Here is a 12,652-nt window from a genome sequence, read left to right as displayed (position 1 = left end):
GGAAACGAACTGGCAACTTCGACGAACTCTTCAGGAAATGCTTCGCTGGTCAACCAAAGAAGAAGCGAAGGTCCTCTATCTGTCTCACTTAAAATCTTCAACTGATTGGATTAAATCCAGCTGACTGCATTCTCTCATTGTGGAAGACATGCCCTTTGTTGATGTCTTCAGTCACAGCTGCAGCCAATTGACTGATGATTTAATACACCTGCCTCTTGGTTTATTAACCAGCCACAAACGTCCTCGCAGCAATGGTTAGGCCAGTGCTTACTTGACCAGACATCTGGGTACCATCACCTGGCCAAGTTGACACATGAACCTAACCATCACACCATTGTCACTGCTGTTTCACATAGACACAGCCAATGTCCATTTAGATTTTTCTCCTCTTTCCCTGACATTTACCACTTTTTTTTTCTTTTCATTCCTGCGTATTTCATTTTCTGCCTTGAATCATTTTTTTTTTCCTGCCTAAAGAATGCCATTCTGAATTTTCCTGTTGTATGCATCTGCTTGATGGCAAATTTTCTAAGAATTTGATGGTCTGAAAATATCTTTATTTCAGACTCATTCTCAAAGTATATTTTTTCTGGGTATGGAATTTTAAGTTAGCACTCTGAGGATATCATTCTACTCTCTTCTGATTTTCATTATTTCTTTTGAGAGATCAGTTATAAATTTTCTATTCCTTTGATAATCTATTATTTTAAAAATATTGAATCTAATTCTCTTCTTACTTTGGTCCATCATTTCCCAACTTGGAAGAAAAAGGCTTCATTACAGATTTCTTTTGTGACGCTTGACCCAGTCAAAATCATAGACAATGATGTGTAAAGCTGCCTGTTCTGGTTAACCTCCGTTAGCTGGGAAGGCATGTGGCTGGTTTCCGCTTACTCCCAGTTGCATTTGTAAATGGCATTCTCCAAAATGTTGCTTTTGGGGCGGTTTGCCCTCTTTTAGCTGCAGCTCCTCTTCAAAATATCACTCTCAGTTGCTCTGAGATCCTTCTGTCTGTGAACTGCTTTATAGGACTCCAGTGATTCAAATAACACCCACTCTGAATGCACAGGATAACACCTCCATGGAAATTATCCAATCAAATGTTTCACTCACAGTTGATTGAGGCACATCTCCATGGAAACAATCAAAGAATTCCAATCTAATCAACACTAGTATGTCTGCCACCACAAGACTGCATCAAAGAACATGGCGTTTTAGGGGAATAATACATCCAAACTGGCATACTGCCCATACCACATTTTCCTCCCATTCATAGACTGAGAATATTTCCAGGATATGAAATATAAACATATTGTTTTCTGTGGCTGCTTTTAAAGTTTCCTCTTTGTTTATAAAATCACCTCTTTGTTTCTGTTTTTCTGATTCTGCAATATGATCTATTTAGAAGTGAATTTATTTTTATTTATTTTGACTGAGAGTTTCTGGGCTTAGTGTGTTGAATTTGTGAATTTGTGCCTCTCATAAGTTCTGGAAAATTCTCAGGCACTGTCTCTGTAAATATAGTTTGGACCTTTATATGTTATTAGTTGTGTCTCCTACCCTACCCTTTTTTTCCCTTTTTAATCTTGTGTTTCATTCTGAATAGTTGCTTCTATCTTCTAGTTCACTAATTCTTTTTTTTTGTTTTTTAATCTTTGTATGATTTGCTGTTCAAACCATTCACTCAGTTGTTTACTTATCAGTTATAGAATTTCTAAGTGGTTCTTTTTTGACCATGCTCCATTAGTTTTTATAATTTTCAGTTCCTTGCCAAAATTTCATCTTGGCTTTTATCTCCTTGAACATAATAAACATAGTTGTTTTAGTCTGTGTGCTGTAATTCCATAGTTCGAGGACTTATGGGTTTATTTCTGTTGGTTCTCTCTAATGATGTTTTATCTCTTCAAATGTCTGGGATTCTTTGTGTCTTGGACATTGTATTAGAAAATTTATTTAGAGCAATGATTTGAAAACTAGGATAATATTGTCTCCCTCCAAAGAAGATTTTCTTTTGCTTTTCTGAGGTGTCTGAGTCATTAGCAGTCCAGGACTATTTAGTGCAATTTCCAAAATTGAACTTTTCAGAGCCATCCAATTGATTTGAAACAGAATGATGACAGATTTTACAATACTAGTTTACTTCCAGTTCAGAGTTACCCTTAGAACACATCTTAGGAGTCCTAGTCCAAAGTGGATGTTGATTTATCCTTTTTAGTTTCCAGTTCTTCCACAGCAACAAATAACCCCTGGACAAAAGCAACCTAAGTGTTGGGTGTACAGCTCTGACTCTAGTCTTCACCCAGCTGGTAACTGCTCACTATCTCAGTAGGTTGTTGATGATTTAAAGGAGGTGATTTTTGTTTTGCCCAGCTCCTTTAGTCATCTTCCATGAGAAGGTTTGTCTGAATTACCTAGGCTAATATTATTGAAGAATAAGTTCTCATACTGGTGCTTTTAACAATAATGAATCTGAATCATTTTTGTGCTCTAGTTTTGCATTTCAAAACTCAGAAGGAATGACTTACACCACAAGTTTCTTTCCTGACTATGGAATCATAGATCCTTAACTCAAAGCTTAATCAAGTCATATTTTCTCTCCTTAATCCTAAAATAAGCGTAGTCTTAGGATAAACAATATGACTGTATTTCTCTTTATCTCCAATGAATGTACATATCTCACTGTATTATTAGTCAGTGTTCTCCAGAGAAACAGAACCAACAGGTTATCTATCTGTTGAACTGTCTATTTGTCTATTTTCTATCTATCTGATGAGATTTAGTATTGGAATTTGTTCACATGACCATAGAGATCAGCAAGTCCAAATTCTATAGGGCAGGCCTGAAGTTGGGAATTGCAATGACGGTTTCAGTGAATTTCCCAGGAGAAGCTGACTGGCTGAGGTAGAGATAGAAATTCTTCTTTCTGACTGCTGAAATCTCCCTTTAAGACCTTCAACTGGTTGCGTGGAACTTCTCTCATTCCTGAAGGCATTCTCCTTTGTTGTTTGTAAATGTGCCAGCCGTAGGTGCAATCAGTTAACTAATGGTTTAACTCCACACAATACCCTCACAGTAACAATCAGACCCGTGCTTGCTTGGCCAAACAACTGGACACCATAACCTAGCCAAGTTGATATATGAGCTTAACATTTACACCCACTAAGACATTTAGGCTTTGTTATCGCGTCACCATTTACTCATTTTGCCACCAAATCCTTCCTTTTTTAACTTGGAATCCATGTTTTCTAGTGCCCTTAATTATTTTTCACTTTGAACTTTCAGTGCACGACCCACCCAGTCTCCAGCCCTGAATCAAGCCAGCTAGTTTCTTTCTTCATTCCTCCTCTTTGCTCTTGAACTTTATGGGAAAAAATGCATAATAATGCATTAGGTTCATAACCAATCTATAATTTCTAAATTCCTGCTGAGGCACTGTCAGTAATCAATCCTTAGTTAGCTCTCTTGTGCAAACTCTCCTCTTTTGTGAAAGTTCATCCCTCTTCTGAAGCCCCCTTAACCTCACCTGCAAGCACCCCCTCTCTCAATTAAATCAGCAGCTTATTTCATAGAAATACAGGAGAATCTTGGTGAACTCTAATTATAGCTTCTCTTGTTTCTCCATCCATTCTTAGTTCTTTTTTTCTTTATTAGAGGAAGAAACGTCTCTACTTTTTCACAGGCTACCCATCCAACTGTACTCTTAATTGTATGACTCCTATGTTTGGGTTCTCACTCCATCAGTGTGCCCCTCTCTTGTATTCTCAGTCATTCTTTCTCCACTAGTCCCTTGCTCTTAAACTACTACCTACTAAATTGTACCCTACCATAGAGAACAAAACAAAACAAAACCAAAAACCCTGTATTGAATAATGTCAATGAATGTTCAATTTACTACTAGCCTTATATTCTGAAAGAAATTCTCCATGACAATTGAGAAAATCTATAAAGCAACATGGTTTTCCTTGCTTTCAAAGCTACTTTTAGCCAGAAAATTAAGAAAACCTTTGATGCTGTATAATTAACAATAATTTTGTAAGAAAAAAAGTTCTACTACATGTGAACTTCTAGTGCTTTCTCTGATTGCTTTTCAAAACATCTGCCTTCCAGGGATGGTTTCATGTGTAAGTCCTGCTTAACAATATGGTAATATTTAATGGGTAACTGGAAGGATTCCCTGTCCCAGCATCTTCCCCACCTGGGGCCCCAGGGATCCAGATTTTCTATTTTGGGCTCATCCCTTTGGCCAAGCAACAGTGTCTCCTCCTTTAGCTTTGCTAATTCCTCTATTACAGTATTTCTAAAACCTGGATTCCCTTGAATCATTTGTGGAACTTAATGAAAGAAGCAACCCATCCTCAGAATTGTCTGATTTATTTGGTCTAGGATGGGGTCCAGGTATTATTTTTCAAAAGCTCTTGTTATCATTATAATGTCCATCAGTTGAGAATCAGGCCCCTAGAAAGTGAGTGGCATGTTGAGGTACAAATACTGTAGCATTAATTGGTTTTCTCTCTTACTTTCTTTGTACGGCATACCTGGATGGTATGTTAGCAATGAATCCTAGGCTCACTACCTGAAAGTAGAGGAAAATAATCCTGAGGTAAGTTGGCCATAAAGTTAGCCAAATTTTGTTATGCCCAGATAGGATAGTGAAATATGAATTATTTCCATTTCTCAAGTCCACCAGAGAAAATTCCTTCTTGGTTAGAGAAGACTTGTTTTTTGCCTCCTAGTCTGGTGAAAGTGAGTTGCTTTCTTATGGCACGATTACACAATTGTACATACAGATCTACTTCCCTCAAGGAACTTCCTAATAAAGGAGACACTTCATCTATGGCAACTGTGAAGTATAGGTTTATGTTGCCTGTTTTAGAATTATTTCTTGACATTAACATTTTTATGCGCCCCCACATTAAGGTTTATGCTTGGATGTCAGGCCACCAGGTAGGAATCAAGGTAAATGCCATATCCCAAATCCACAGAGTCAGAGCCAAACTCTGGGTTATCAGATCTGCCTTTTTATGTGGTATTCCTATAGTGTGTGATTTATACACACTGGCTTTGAAAGCTGTATTCCTGGAAGATGCTGGTTTGTGGCAGGGCAAGGAAGTACATTTACAGTCTGGCTTGGCTGAACTGTGTTGATTTCTTTCTAGAACAGTCTTAACAATCTTTGCTCACAGTTAGAGGGCTGCTGAAAGTGACTTGGTGTAGATGAAAACAGCTTGCTTAATCATTCCTGAAACATGGGAAAAATTAAAATACATTTTTTTTCTTTGTCAAGCAATAAAAACAATGCCAGATTGTTAATGCCTCTTTTGTACCTTACATTTGAAAGACCTCAAAAAAGAACATCAAGCAGAATAAAGGCAAAATCTATTCCCCAATGGTGTCATTATACATTTTGAAGCCTCTAAAATTAAAACTCCAAAGACATTCAGGAAGAGTAGAGGAATAAGTGACAGGAAACTGAAGAGTGTATCTCTGGAGCTTTGTTCAGCCGGCTTTGCTCAAATTCATTCAAATTGGGTGATGAAAAGCAAAGGTCTACTCATTCCAACATTAAAGTAGTAAATTAGTGAGTGGTGAGCTGCTAATTGTCCTTTAAAGCATTTAATATTCAAAGAATGCCCCATCCCCAGTTTTTTTTTTTTTTTAATTGCATTCTTATGGGTGAAATGAAAGCAACCATTAGAGTAGCATAAAACAGTGTTTTTAATAATTTAGGCAGGTTCGATTCAAACCTGATTTTTCATTTTGAAATATTTATTAAAGCTCCTATTTTTATTTGAGATTGAGCAAGTTTCATTTTAAACTTCAAGACATTACATGGAAATTCCTTTTCAATATGGGGCTAACGTAGGGAGGAAATTAGCACTATGCTGTGTTGGGTTTCATCCCTGGCTGTTTCTGCTTGCTTCTTGGGTATCGAATTAGCAGTTTTGGTTAAATTTTACTTGAGGTTTTGGTGACCTTTTCTAATCCTGACTGTTTCTTAATTTAATGTCTTGACCTTCGTTTTCCATAGAGCCACCTTAGTGATAAATGCAGAGATTTAATAACTAGAACTAGTTGACAGGTGACCTTTCGTACATGGTCGTTTCTCTTTGCTGGGGAAACCATACTGTTTTGCAGGTTTTAATTCACAGATTTTAATTATCTATTGTATTGTCTATAAGATTATTCAGAGAGAAAAAAAAAGTAAAGGTTAAATATTTCATTCTTACTGATTAATATGTAAAGTGCTTGGCAGTTGTCCCAATACATCATTTAAATGGGATAGGGTAATCTATCAAGTTCATATCCAAAGAAGAGAGGGGGGGCATTTTCCCAGGATGGTGCTAAGGAGAGTGAGCTCACGCAGCAGCTCAGAGGTTTCATGTGTATATGTATGTGTAAATTTGGAACAGAGAAAGGGAAGTGCTCTCCAACTACATATGCACTAGTTTGAAGAGAAACATGACTGACTCAATGAGAGGTGAAACTTGTCAATTGGTGAATGATTTTGTTTTGGTCAGTTCCTTCTGTTTTGTTTTTTAACTATGGGAATATCAGGGGAAAATTTCATAACAACTTGGTTTCTGGAGTCTACATTAATATTGCACATTGTTGGAACACAGGCAGATTAAAGTCAACTAATTATAAAACGCCACAGATTCATAAGAGAACACAAGACTTTCTCTCTTCCCCTGTGCCTCATAATTTTTGTGCCTATCAAATACTCATGAACTAAAATAAAAATAACAATAGTTGTGGCTGTAAAACGGCCTTTAGTGTGAGTGTAGTATCTGAATCAGCAAATGTCTTTGAATCTTTCTAAATACAGAGGGGAGGGTGAGTCACAAGAGTTAGAGGATGGCTCGGCAGTCTCCAGATGACTTTGATTCTCAAGGACTTGAAAGCAGCCGGTGTAGATTTCTAAAGTGAATTCACCTCAGGGAGGCTTTCAGATGAGAGGAAAATGAGGGATCGTCCCTTCAGTCACAGACTCCAGCTTAGAAAATAAAATCACCTGCCACAGCCCTTTTTGTTAACCCCCTAGAATGGACAGAAATATCTTATTGCTTGAAAAAGAAACACAACCTCACCTCTGTTATGAAAGAAATAATTTGAAAAGCAGATTGAATATAAAGATGTGGAAGATCATTTTTAAACTAATAAAATTGATCATGATTAGTTTGTCTTAGTAGACTAAAATCTCAGCCATATTTCAAACTGGAAATATTAAGAAAAATATGTCCATATAATTTCGCATACCATGGCTAGAAAGGAGAGGTTAATTCCACTCACATTCAAACCCCAGTGTTCCTGTGGAGACTGTGATTAATTTAGGGGATTTCTGCCTATTTGGTGGAAATTCTTGGCTACCAGCTTGCTTAAAAGCATTAATCTATAATTTAAAATAATTTTAATATAACACTGAGTGAGATTTGAGGTGTTTACCTGTATGTTTATTAGGAATTGTGTGAGTTATAATAAATATTCCCCACTGCTTAATGCTGGTATGGTGCATTTCATGAAAGATAACAAATTCTCCTCCTTTTAACGGAAAGATATCCAGTGTCCACTGGAATTCATGTTTATCTTAATTTCCTCAACTCTGTCATGAGGATTGAAAACAAACTAACTTGAGGATTCATTATGATCATTAAGTGGTACAATAATAATGATGTGCTGGGCATGATGGTTGGCACGTGATAGATGTTCAGTCACTTGTATATCAATAAATATAATACACCATTTTTATATGTCTCTCTCAGTGAGTTTCCCCTCTTCCGCCTTCTCTCATCTTTCCCCTCCCCCCCCAACCAAGATCCCAGAACTTTTTTTTGTAAGGAAGCAAAATGTCAATATTAATTTCAGCAGAGATAAGATTGTTTTTCAAGGCAATCCCGTAGGGCCTCTAAAGTAGCACATGAATTGACCTTAGTTGATTATAGAATTCTTCTACCCTCTCCTATACTCCATGCACAAGACAGGTGCTAGATAAAAATTACTTGGTTGTTTAGTAGATGTCACCAAATTCTTAACTCTCCTCAAGCTGAATATTTATAACCAAATATGTTAGGATAGGATAAAATTAGTATACTTTTTGCAAGGGAAAAATACCCAAAGCAAACATAGTGTTCTTACCGATAAAAAAAAAAATCATCTTTTTAGACCTCAAGTAAAAGGAAGAGTGTGACATTTGTAGGCTTTCTTTAACATGGACATACTTGTCCAAACAGGATGGGCTAAATATTTGTGGTGCCTTCCAGTTTATAGATACAACCTAAGGGCAACTGAAATGTTTGGGTTGTGTTTTGAGTGCACAAGAGACAAAGATGAAGAGGTCAAGTTTATTTTTAATGAAAAGAAACAGAATATAGAGCCAAGTCAACCAAAAAGGAGCATTCAAAATAAGATAGGTTTGGTAAAGTGGAACCAGATAAATCTAACAAAGATCTCAGAACATCCAGGGCCTCAATACCGAAAGAAAGAGTAACTGCTTACCGAAGCAGAACCATGTGAGTGGAGATATATGGAATAAATTTCCAAACAAGGCCTCAAAATCAAGTAACATAAAAGAGTTCAAGAAACAGCAGTACATTTTTACAGAGAAAGCTGAGGTCAAATGATACAGTGATAAAGCTAGTAAAAGAAACTGAGATAACTAGATAATATTCTTGCCTAGTTATTTCTTACATTTTGTCATGGCTTACTGTGGTTTTAAGGTGTCTTAAAAAATATAAACAAACCCCTTTGGCCTTAGCAAGCACTGATTATGATTTGGAAAAGTCCATTCATCCAGCCATGCACCCCAATCATGCTTTAAAGATGGTTCCTGCAACTTAGTAGTAAGTACAGCAGTCACCGTATTTCACTGCATCTTCTGGTTCCTCATTCAGGAAATCAGAAAGCTAGGCAGGGCTGTTAGCAAGAAGTACAGGCACATGGAAGACTCTTAAGACTCTGGCTGTGATGACTATACATGGCCAAGTGAATGGTATAAAAGAAGGGGTGGTTAACAGAACGACTTCTACTCTGAAAGCCATAGCATTCGTAGCTCTCTGCCCAATTACATATTTTTCACGTAAACAAGAGGCTGTTTTTCCACATAGTGTTTGCCCTCAAGTTGTTAGTCAGCTGCTGACCTCATAATCTGCACAGCTGCAGCATCACAATATGTTGTCATGAAACAGATTGTGATGTCTTAATTGATCACTTTCAGAGGTTACAATTGTCAAGTGAATCCAGTATGTTGATTCTTATTAGTTAAACTAAGCCTTGTTACAGCAGAACCAGCTAATTCACACTAATGACTGGGAAATCCAAGGCAAATTGCTGCATTTTGTAGATTATAACACATCTAAGCCTTTTTTCTTTCTTTCTTCTTCTTCTCTTTTTATTATTGTTATTATTGTTATTGTTATTATTATTATTTTAATTTGTGGAAGCCATATACCCACAATTACACAGTGAAGCAACTTCTTGGAACAGTAATTGGATTGTAAACTCCCTACACCAGATGCATCTTGGTGGTAAGTTGGACTGTGCCATATGACACATAATTTAAATCAAGCATTGATTTGCATGGCTCCTAATGAGTTTGGAGGACTCAGTTAAGTGCACTGGATGTCAGGCTCTGTGGCAAGTCCCTTGGTAGGGAGAACATTGTGTTCTTCCTTGTCAACTAGAAGATAGGCTCCTGGTGGGGGAGGAAGGGGTCATTCCTTGTGCCTCCACTTGGCTGCTGGTGAAGCCTTCACTATGGCACAAACCTACATAACCCCATTTCCAAGTGTCCTAATATATTTACCCACCTATTCTAACCTGGGGACCAAGCCACCTGCTGCTCAACTTAGTTCAGAAACCTCTCTGTGGCAGGGGTGATAGGAGTTTGATAGCAGAGTTTTGAGACACCTTGTAAATGGACCTTTGTGTATTCTGCAAGTAGAGCTTTTTTAAAATCTGTAATTTGGACTTCCCAAATCAACAGATGCCTTTGTCACTCTAGCATATTACAGGTGCACAATAAAAACTAAATCAAAGAAGTACATTTGAATAACTTAATCTTCTTTAGCAAAAAAAAAAAGCATTTCATAACAGTTAGCATCTAAAAAACAGCTTTGATGTTCATCAAAGCACTTTTGTATAATAGGAAAAAATCAGATAATAGTTAAATGCCCAGCAGTAGGCAAATAGGTACATTACGGTATATCCATTTAATGGAATATTGTGCAGGCATTAAAATATCTCTAAGGACTATTTGCTAAACCTCGAAGAAGGTTAGTGATATGGAATTAAATGATAAAAAAAAGATTTTATAAAGCAGCTTTTAAGTAAAATTTGATGCATAAGTGTGTGTTCAAGAAATCTCAAATCTATCAGTTCAGAAAATGATTTCCTGATCTTCCTGCCCCAATCCTGCTCCTCCTGAAGCATTCTCTTTCTTAGTTAAAGGCAACTCTAGTTTTCTAGCTATGCAGGCTAAAAATCTGAATTTTATCCTTGACTTTTCCCTTTCTGTAACACCCCACATTCAATTCAATCTACTGGCTAATCCAGTAGGTCTACCTTCAAAATATATCCAGAATTCGAGCAACCTCTTGTCACCTCCACTGCTGCTCTAACTGGTCCGAGACATCATCCTCTCTTGCCAGGATAGTGACAGTCACCTGCTCTCCCTGTCCTACACTTGTCTTCTTTTTTGTCAATTTTCCACGCAGCAGCCAAAACTATTAAAATATAAATCGGCTCCCCCTCGCCTCTGCTCAGAGCCCTCCCACAGCTCCCATCTCATGAAGAGTAACAGGCCCTAAGTGATGAGTGTTGTCATCCTCTGCCCTGATACCTACTTGCTCTCCCCTGCCTCTGCCAGGCCACTCTGTTCTCCCTGACCCTCCTCTCCCACCTCAGGCCATTTGCATCTGCACTGACTTTTACTCATCCGGAAGGCTGGTTTCCCAGTTATCCACAAAGCCAGACCTTGTGACTTCATTCAGGTCTCTCCTCAAATAGCACTTTCTTGGTGAGGCCTTTCCTGATTACCCTCCAGTACAAACACACACACACACACACACAATACTTTCTCTTCCCTTCCCTGTTTTGATTTTCTCTGTTTAGCACTTGTCACCATCTAACATTTTATTAATACCGAGTTGTTTATTGCCTTTCTCCACCCACTTGAATGTAGGCTCTATGAGGGCAGGGGTTTTTGTTTTTATTTTTCACAGCTGAATCTCCAACCCCTGGTACATTGCCTAGCACATATTAGGTGCTCAGTAACTACTTTGAGCACCTACCCCTGATAGAAAAGATGACCTGTCACAGTTCTATTAAGTGAGCACTTTTCCTCTCAATTTACCCATCTAGATTGTATCATCTAGATTGATCCTGTTGATATGTTTCTCTATGGTGCTTTCTTTTGGATTGCTTTTTCTCTTTTATCTAAATCAACATTTCTAAATGAATTAAAAGAGTCCATTTTTCCCTAATATTAAGTTCAATTCTCAGGCTCCTAACGAATGAATTCAGTTGCTTTTATTTCCTACCTTAACCACTCTATATTGAGCTCTGGGGTTTTCCAGGGACTGCCGTGGAGTGGCGATAAAATGAAGACAGACATTTTTCTGCTTTTATAAAGTCTGTGGTCTAGTGTCTAATGAAACAATAAATTAAAGTACTACACAACAAATAAAATAAGCAGGGTACTCAGTGAGAGAGCATCCACCGACCAACAGACACAGCAAAAATCTAGGATCAAATATCAGAAATAAAGTGTAGAAGCTCACAGAAAGGAGATGAGACAGATGTGTATCAGCAAAGCACAGTGCTTCATATCGCTGTTTAAAAGATACGGTGACTTTTCTTCATGTGAGAGGGAAAGGGCAAAAATAATTTATTTGCTTTGCTGAGGAGGAAGCAGAAGTCTTAGAGTTAGAAAATTTAGGTTTGAATCTACCATGTTCTCTTTATCATATGTAAGTCCTGAGAGCTTATACTTAACCTCTGAGTCTCCTTTACCTCATTGGTTAAACAAGGGTGGTAGTAGTTAGACTTGCTGCAGAGACTAAGTAGGTGCCTTCTCTGGGTTCTTAAAGAGGCCTTTCTTATCCATCTAGAATAAATCCATCTAGGCACAAAAGCCAGTTAACATGGTAGCCCAAAGCAATTTTTTTAAGAATCTTGTAATATTTTGCTAGCCTGGGACTTGTCTTAAGTAGTTCCGCATCCTGAAAAGATAGCTCATCATTTGCTGAACTCTTCTTATTTTTATCAACTGCTACATAACCATTTAAAAATATAAGTAAAACACAGAATCGATGTCTGGATATGTTTCCTTTGCATTTCTTTTTTGCCACTGTCCTTAATAAAGAGATCAAATCTTTCTGTATTTCCTTATTTCATTTGATGTTACAGTTCTAAATGAAGAATCACCATTTGGAGTGAAAAATAAGTTACTATTTTTCCATTTAATTCTAAACCAACATGGGGGATAGAAATGAAAATTATTTAACAGTACATATTCACATCATTTAGAGAAGCTCACTACTGACTTAATAACCTATGGCAATGACTATAGGGTTGCTTTATATTTTTCAGAGATATTCCCATATTTAACAATCCCACACAACATCTGACACTTCTATTTTTTCAGAGTAACTTGTTT

At 37.3% G+C, this 12,652-nt stretch overlaps 1 protein-coding gene across 3 annotated transcripts in view; it reads left to right on the top strand.

The window, feature by feature from the left end:
- The window catches only part of ST6GALNAC3 (ST6 N-acetylgalactosaminide alpha-2,6-sialyltransferase 3), a 620,541-nt gene that overhangs the window by 379,828 nt on the left and 228,061 nt on the right, over positions 1-12,652 (top strand). The gene's annotated exons all lie outside the window — the stretch shown is intronic.

Source organism: Choloepus didactylus, chromosome 2, assembly GCF_015220235.1.
Source record: "Choloepus didactylus isolate mChoDid1 chromosome 2, mChoDid1.pri, whole genome shotgun sequence".
In the NCBI taxonomy this organism is placed as follows: Eukaryota; Metazoa; Chordata; class Mammalia; order Pilosa; family Megalonychidae; genus Choloepus; species Choloepus didactylus.
This window is presented reverse-complemented; position numbering and strand designations above follow the sequence as displayed.